Source organism: Theobroma cacao, chromosome 7 (assembly GCF_000208745.1).
Source record: "Theobroma cacao cultivar B97-61/B2 chromosome 7, Criollo_cocoa_genome_V2, whole genome shotgun sequence".
NCBI classification, from domain to species: Eukaryota; Viridiplantae; Streptophyta; class Magnoliopsida; order Malvales; family Malvaceae; genus Theobroma; species Theobroma cacao.
Genome location: NC_030856.1, coordinates 17082183 through 17089917, shown reverse-complemented (window position 1 = coordinate 17089917; position 7735 = coordinate 17082183).

Sequence of the window (7735 nt, the reverse complement as noted above, 5' to 3'; positions counted from 1 at the left end):
TTTTTCGGGACTCTCCTAGCATGTCAATCATGCTATCATCACATGTATGTCATGAATAGTATTTTATAAGGTCGGGCTTTACATTGTCATTGGTCATTGGTTTTCGATAGCCATTATCTATTACCACTAGAATTTCTAAATTTTATTTTTATTCCTCCCTTTCTTCTCTTTCCTTTAATCGAAATAATTTTTTGAAAATCTCCTCTTGTTCTTTAAATGAAAAAAAAATCTAAATATCTAAGAATCTTAAATATAAGTTTTGATTTTGAGATTTGGCGAAAATCAATTACTGGAAGTACAAAGTGAAAAGAGATGAGCATTGAAAAAGGATTGATGGTAGCAAAATTCAATTACCAAGGACTATATCTAGATTTTGTTTTCTTAGAAGAAAAAAGAAAAATGAGGAAAAAAAGAGTGGTGTTATGAAATATAACTTGAAACAACAACTATAAAAGAAAAGTATTAGTAAAGTAAGAGAGATCTTATTCAAATGTGTATCTACAAATGCAGCGATGAGCCTATTTGTAGGCTAAAAACTCCTTGAATCCTAATCTTAATCCAATTCAGCCTATATCTAAATCTAGCTATACATAATCAAATCTAAGAGTTCAAATTAGATTATGCGTCTTGTATCTTTCCTAATCTTAATCCAATTCTTATATGTTAGTTGTGTAACTACTCCCTAGATTTGAGACACTGGTTTATCTTGTGTGTGGAGTACTATGGTTTGATTTCATCCTTATGGGTGCCTAACCAAGAACACCAAAACAAGATGCTTTTAGATATAGTATGAAGTATATGAAGGCAAATAGGTGGTCTAAATTGGAATCATCACACCAAGTGATTCAAGGGGAAATATTTCATTGGTTCTTGGTTGACATTAACTTAATCAAATCCTTGGCCTAAGTGATTAGGAGATTATGAAATGAGTTTCATAAGTCTCCATAAAGCTAATGATCTAACTACAGAAATGAATATGGAGGTCAATAAGAGTAGGCACTGCACTAAGCTCTTATCATCTTTGGGATATATGATGAGAGAATGAATCACACTGATAAACTATACACTAAAAGGTTGTCTAAGATTCCTTTGACTCTCTTAATAATTAAGTGGCTATAATGCATTGCTAGTTGTCAATCTTGGTCTATGGAATTGAATTAGTTAATTTAAAATTGAATATGATTCATTTAAATTAATTAATTAATTAAATTCTTATTTAATTTCATTGCCAACATGTTAGAAACCTAATGAGTCACACACAAAAATTGCAATTTGGATTAAATTGAAATTGTGATGATTTAAGTTAGACTTAAATCAAATTTTTGCTTTAACTACTAAAGACCTAATTAAAAGAGTTTAATTAGGCATTAGTTATGTAAAACCCGATCCTATAAACACATGTCATGATATACATGTACTGAGTAGCATGTTATTATGCTAGGAAAGCACCTAAGAATAGACGAAATCCGGTATCGTACCTAACAGTACACTTGAGTTGATTTAACCTCGAACTAGTTCAAATAGAAATTGTAGGATGAAATTTAATATTTTATAGTCTAGGAATGACTAAAAATGATTGTTCGGAGTTCGAGGGTTCATTAGTGGTAAAATTAAAAATTTTGATGTTTAGGGGTAAAATCGTCATTTTGCCACCTAAGATTATAATTTGATAATGGAGTGAAATTTTTGACCAAGATTAACTATTTGGAGTATAATTTAATGATAGGAAGTGAAAAAGTTTAATTTTGGTGATTTCTGGAGTGTAAGGGCAAAATCGTAATTTTGCCACCTGCGGACAAAATTTGAGATTTTGAGAGAATTTAGATCAAATTTGACAAATTGGAGAATGGTATGAGTATAAGGGATGAAAAATATGTCTATGGGCAATTTTTCAATTTTTTGGGCAAAAATATAATTTTTCACTTTTACGGGGTAACAGTGTAAATTTCAAAAATTACTCCACCGAGACTTTGGATAAGTCTGAGAATTTTATCTAAGCTATGGATATGTGGGACAAGTGTATGGTGAAAATTTGGAAACAAATGGGTGAAATTTTAAAAATGGGCCAATGGGAAAGAGACACATGGCACTTTTTGATGATTTAATATTATTTTAATGAAAAGTCAGCCCATTTAAACCCCATTTTAAGTGCTGGCCGGCCATAGGGGAGAATAAGAGAGAAAATAGAGAGGAAAGGAAGAAAAAAAGAAAAACCAAAGAGAAACAAGAAAATTCAAAGGGGAATTAGCATTTTTCGCTCGTTTACGCGTCTAACGGTAAGATTTTTCTACTTTAGCTTGATTTCTACCTTTCTTATGCCTTTGTTTCCATTTAGCATGCTTAAGGAGAGAGATCTAAAAGTGACATCAAGGGCTGGATGAAATTCTAGGGGAGAGATTTTGGAATTTTTAGGTTTTGACTTTTAGTTAAATTGGTAGTTTTAGTTAGTTAAATGTGTTTAGAAATTAAATTGGGCAAGAAAGCATAAAATTTTCACAATACCCACCCTTAGCTGAATCTGCAATGAGGTACAATGATGATGATCTGATTTTTAATCTAAGAGAAATGAAGAGAAAATGATGAAAAATGGTTAAATGTGATAGAAAAACAAAGTAGAAAATTTACCGAGTTAATGTCCCATTTTTGGCCGAATTTTCCAAGGAAGAGAGTGAGCTGATTTTGGTGATTTTAGAGCAATATTGGCTGATAATTAATGGTTATAAAGGTTGGAGAGAGAATGGGACAATTTAGAGCTAAAATGGAGCGCGTTAGCAATTTATCGGGTAAAGTGCCAAAAATAGGTTAATACCGCGTTTAAGCCATTTTTGGCTATTGCATTTCATACCATGCATTAGTGTAGGATTTAAGTCAAATATATAGTGATTTAGCATTAATGTGATGAATTGAGTAAATTTTTACAATGTGTCTAGGAGGAGAGCCTTCCGGTAACGGCAAGGAAATCGTATCCGATGAGTAGTTATCGAGGCACCTAGAAAGCTTTTAGTTTGTACAAACAGTGAGTAAACCTATTATTATTGTGAATTATCTAGAGTTTATTTTAAAAATGCTCTTTATGTATTTTATGAAACGAAAATGAGATTAAAACGCGATTTTTGATGTTTTAGAAATAAATGTGACAAATAAAAATATATTGTGTTGATTATGAAATTGAGTAATTGGAGGCTGTTAACTGTCTTGAAAATTATATATTTTCCTATGAATGGCTTATGAGGTATAAGCATATGTGGCTATATTTTGTAAGTGCATTGGGAAATTTATGTAAGTTGTTTTTACTATGCAAGCTAGATAAATAAATAAAAGTCACGTTATACTGTCGAAATTTTATTAAAATTGGTGGGTTAGTCACTGCAGTGACAGGTTTTCGTGGACTGCCTATTAGAGGGGCATGGTAAACCCGGTTATATAGTTACTCTAGTTATAGAGGCGAGGAGGGTAACTCTCGGGGTAGTATTAGAGCTCACTTCACGTCGAACCCCCACGTGAATGTGTAACTCGGCCAAAGCCAAGGAATGGCTTGTTTTAAAAATAAAAATGTGTTTCACATGTACATGTTATAACAACCTTGGCGGACTCGGTTAGATGCCTCGGCCAAGGTATCCCCGAGGATTAGTTTTGGCTTGAGTCTTGTTTTCTTTTATAAAAGGCGCCTTAACAACTGTTTTGGTAAATTACAAATATTTTATGGATTAAGAAATAAATTGAAAACATTATGAAATAGTTTGTGATTTGTTGTTTAAACTTGCCTCCCTATTACTCGCCTTTAGATATTTATGATAATGTCTGTTTACTCATTAGCATTGCAAAATCTCACCCACCTCCTTTCCAAACATTTCAGGTCTGTGGTAGCTTGTTGATACCCCATTTTGTCAAGGATTCCAGTTGACATCTCTACCACACAGACAGTAGGTTTCTAGCACCAACACTGGGTGTATTTTGGGCCACTTGTCATTGTAACCATTATTGTACATTATAACTTTGTAAATTTTTGTATGTGTGAATTTATTTTACTTACACGTTACAAAAGATTTCTTACACGTGTTTCTATAAATATTGTTTTATATAAAAAAAATGCTATATTTTAATCAATATTTTGAATAGTGATATTTATCTATAAACCCTTTTAAAATATTTTTGTCTTTTGATTTACTTGAGCAGGAAACTACTGGAAATTGTTTAAAATGGAATGTTTAAAAACGATTGCTCATAAAAAAGGCAAGAAACTGATATCTAAGCCTTGCGGGGTTTTGATTAGCATTTCGGGTAATAAGTGTCAATTGGGACGTCGTGGCGGTTGTCATGGGCCCGAGGGAGGTTCCGGGTCGTGACAAGTTAAATATTATAATTGTTAGAATATTAAGGACTTATTTTGTAACTTTTAATAAGTTTAATAATAAAATCAAATCTAGATATAAATATCACATTATAGCCAATCTTTTTTTAGGCAACAAAAGAAAAAAAAAACTAATAGTTTTTCTCTTGAGCACCACTACTCTTGAGACGATTTTTTTGAAAAACTTCTGCATTGATTATTTGCTAGAAATTAAAGAAGAGAGAGGATAAATCGTTGTACACTTGCTAGCACAAACTCGTGGCATAAAGCTCTTTCCTTGAGAAGGATCCATTATAATAGTGTGTGCAACATTGGAGGCCAAGCGTTTGAGTGGCTAGGATTCTTTCACACAAAAAGGTGTTCTTATTTTTCAGCACTAAAAGGAATCCATTCAATTACGATATCATTTGGAAAGGTAAAAACCTTTTTCTGATTTGCATGAAACAACCAAGGTAATTCAAATGTAAGAGGCGTGTTTTTATTTTGTTTCAATTTTTGTTATTCCACTATGTTGATGCTCTAATCATGCCATTCCTAGAAGTGGTATCAAAGCCTCCCTCAGCTCATTTTAATGCAAAGGTATGTCTTCTTATTGTTTAGTTCCAATTCTAATTGGATGAGAGGCATTTGGAAGAGAGCTAGTAAGTTTTAAATTTCGTTTGTATTTTAAAGTAGTTTATCACATATTTGATTTTTAATTTTTAATGCTTATTCGTTTAAGAAACTAATCTTGTATAAGTTTCTCAATTTTGCAGAAAAATACGTACATGAGATGCACAAAAGAGTTTGGCAAGAAAGGATTTGAATTCAAGGGAAACAAGATGTGGTTTGGTGACAGAATTTGATTTTGTCCAAATTTGCATATAGTTCAACTTTTAGTTTTTAACAAGGATCTAAAAGTCTCTAAAAATTTTGAAAAAATTTGAAAGCAATCTACATTGAAAGTGTTTCAATACAATTGCTTACTAGCTATAAATGGTGAAGGAATGGCCATGAAACTGTGGATTAAACCACTATTGCCAGTAGTAGTTTCATGTCACAGTTTTGGCTAAGAAAGTTATCTTCGAAGAGTCCTAAAATTGAGTAATTTTTGTACCTTTTCCAATAAATTTTGAAGTTTGAATATGTTCAAAAGATGCTTGGAAAAATTTTTGGAATGAAGACATTTGACCCCTTGATTTAGCCCACCATATTGCCACATGTCACGACCTGGTACTCCCCTCGAGCCATTGACAACCGCTACTGTGTCCTAGTAGACACTCAGTGTCTAGAATGTCAACCCGAAACCCCGCAAGGCTTTACTATCAGTTTCTCTGTTCCCTTGTGAGCAATCATTGTCAAATATTGTGTTCTAAAAGATTTTAAATTGTTTCCAACTTAAAACAAATAAAATATTAATTTTCGTCACATAGGGATATTTTGGTCATTTTTCTCAAAAGTTTTGAAACTGGCTAAAATGTAATATACAAGTACAAAGACATAATTCATAATCAAAATGAGTTTAAAAGTCTAAAATCTTCATTTAAAACGAAATTATGGTTATTTGAATATAATAAGAAAATAAAAGAAACATTAAGTAAAATATTCTATTTTCTTATAAAACAATATTTATAGAGTTATACGTAAATAATTTTTGTAGCATAAAAGCTAAATAAATTTATACATACTGTAATACAGTAAGCCAAAATATTTAATTCAATTTACAATAACAAGAGGGCCCCCGAATAACAAAAGTAAAGAGGACTGTGAACTTACGGTTTGGAAAATGCAGATCCCACGGTAGTCCTCGATGAGATCAGCTATCTACAGTCTATACTAAACCTAAAATGGGTGGAAAGGAGGGTGGTGAGATTATAAAATCCCAATGAGTAAACAAACATCATCATAAACATCTAGAGTTGAGTACATGGAGACAATAAAGTAAATCATCATAAACTAGGTTATAGCATTACTACACATTTTGTTCAAAATACATAAAGAAGCTTATGAATCTCATAAAAATCTAGGCTTGTGCCATAAATCCATTCTTGGGGACACCTTGGTCGAGGTATCCTACAGAGACCACCAAGGCTATTAAAATTCACATTTTACATAAATCATGTTTTTATTTTGAAAACATAGTCGTTCCTTGGCGTTGGCTGAATTCCCCTTCACGTGGTGGTTTAGCGTGAAGTGAACCCTAAACTTTACCCTAGGAGATACCCTACGCGCCTCTCTGTTCGAGGTAAGAATATAATGGGGTTTACCATGCCCTTTTAAAAGGCTGGTTCACAGAAACCCCCTTCTGCAATGATAAATTAATATATATAATCCACCATACAATAAAACTCAATAACATGATATGGTAATTTTGTAATTCACAATCTTTCAAGGCAACCAAACAATTTGCATTTCAATACAATTGCCAACTAGCCAATCATGCCCGATTTACCATAAGCCAATCAATTTAAACAATCAAATTGCCACAATTAACAGTCTCCGTGTACTCTATTTTCAAAATCACTATTAATTTCAAAACAATTTATAATTTAATTTCATTAAAACACATTTATTCATAAAACATGAAAATTTACCTTTTTAAATTCCTTTTTCCATAAAATTCATGAAATCATCTAAAAACCACCCTAGATAATTAAAATGACAGTAAGTTCACTCACAATGTCTAGAATGCAGACTTTCGAAGCACTTTGTCTACTGGTCCTCGGATGCAATTTCCTTGCCTTTATCGAAGGACTCACCACTTTGACACAGTACAAAATCGAGAATTTCACCAAATTGGTACTAAATCAAAATTAAACTAATTTAGACTACCAATGCATGATATGGAATGCAAAAATGCACTGGTAACTATCTAAACCCGGTATTGGCCTAATTCGTCTTATCACCCGATTAAATTCCTAACGCATCCGTTTAAACTCCAAATTAATTTTTCTCAGTTTCTATACCCCAATTGCACCCAAATTGATTCAATGTCCCTCAATATGGTGCAAATTATCAGTCCCGATAGCAAATTACAAAAATACCCCTAGTGGGTAAAAATTCGTATTTTTGCTCCGAAAATTCCCATTATTTTTCTAGGCTCATAATTCATCATTCCTTAACCAATTCTCCTAGAATAAAATCAAACTCATCCTCACTCACTACATGGTAAATTCAGCCATTAATGGTTGGGGGAGAAAATAAATTCTTTTCTTGTTGTTTTGTTTCTAAATATGCTAAACTAACTAAAAACACTAACATAAATTAAAATCAAATAAATCCAACAACTTTCTCTCTCCTAACCCATTTTTTCAGAATTGAATTCATCATGAAAACATGTAATTTAATCATGGAAAATAAAGAGAAATGCTTGGGAATAAGAAAACTCAAGCTTAATAGAAAAAA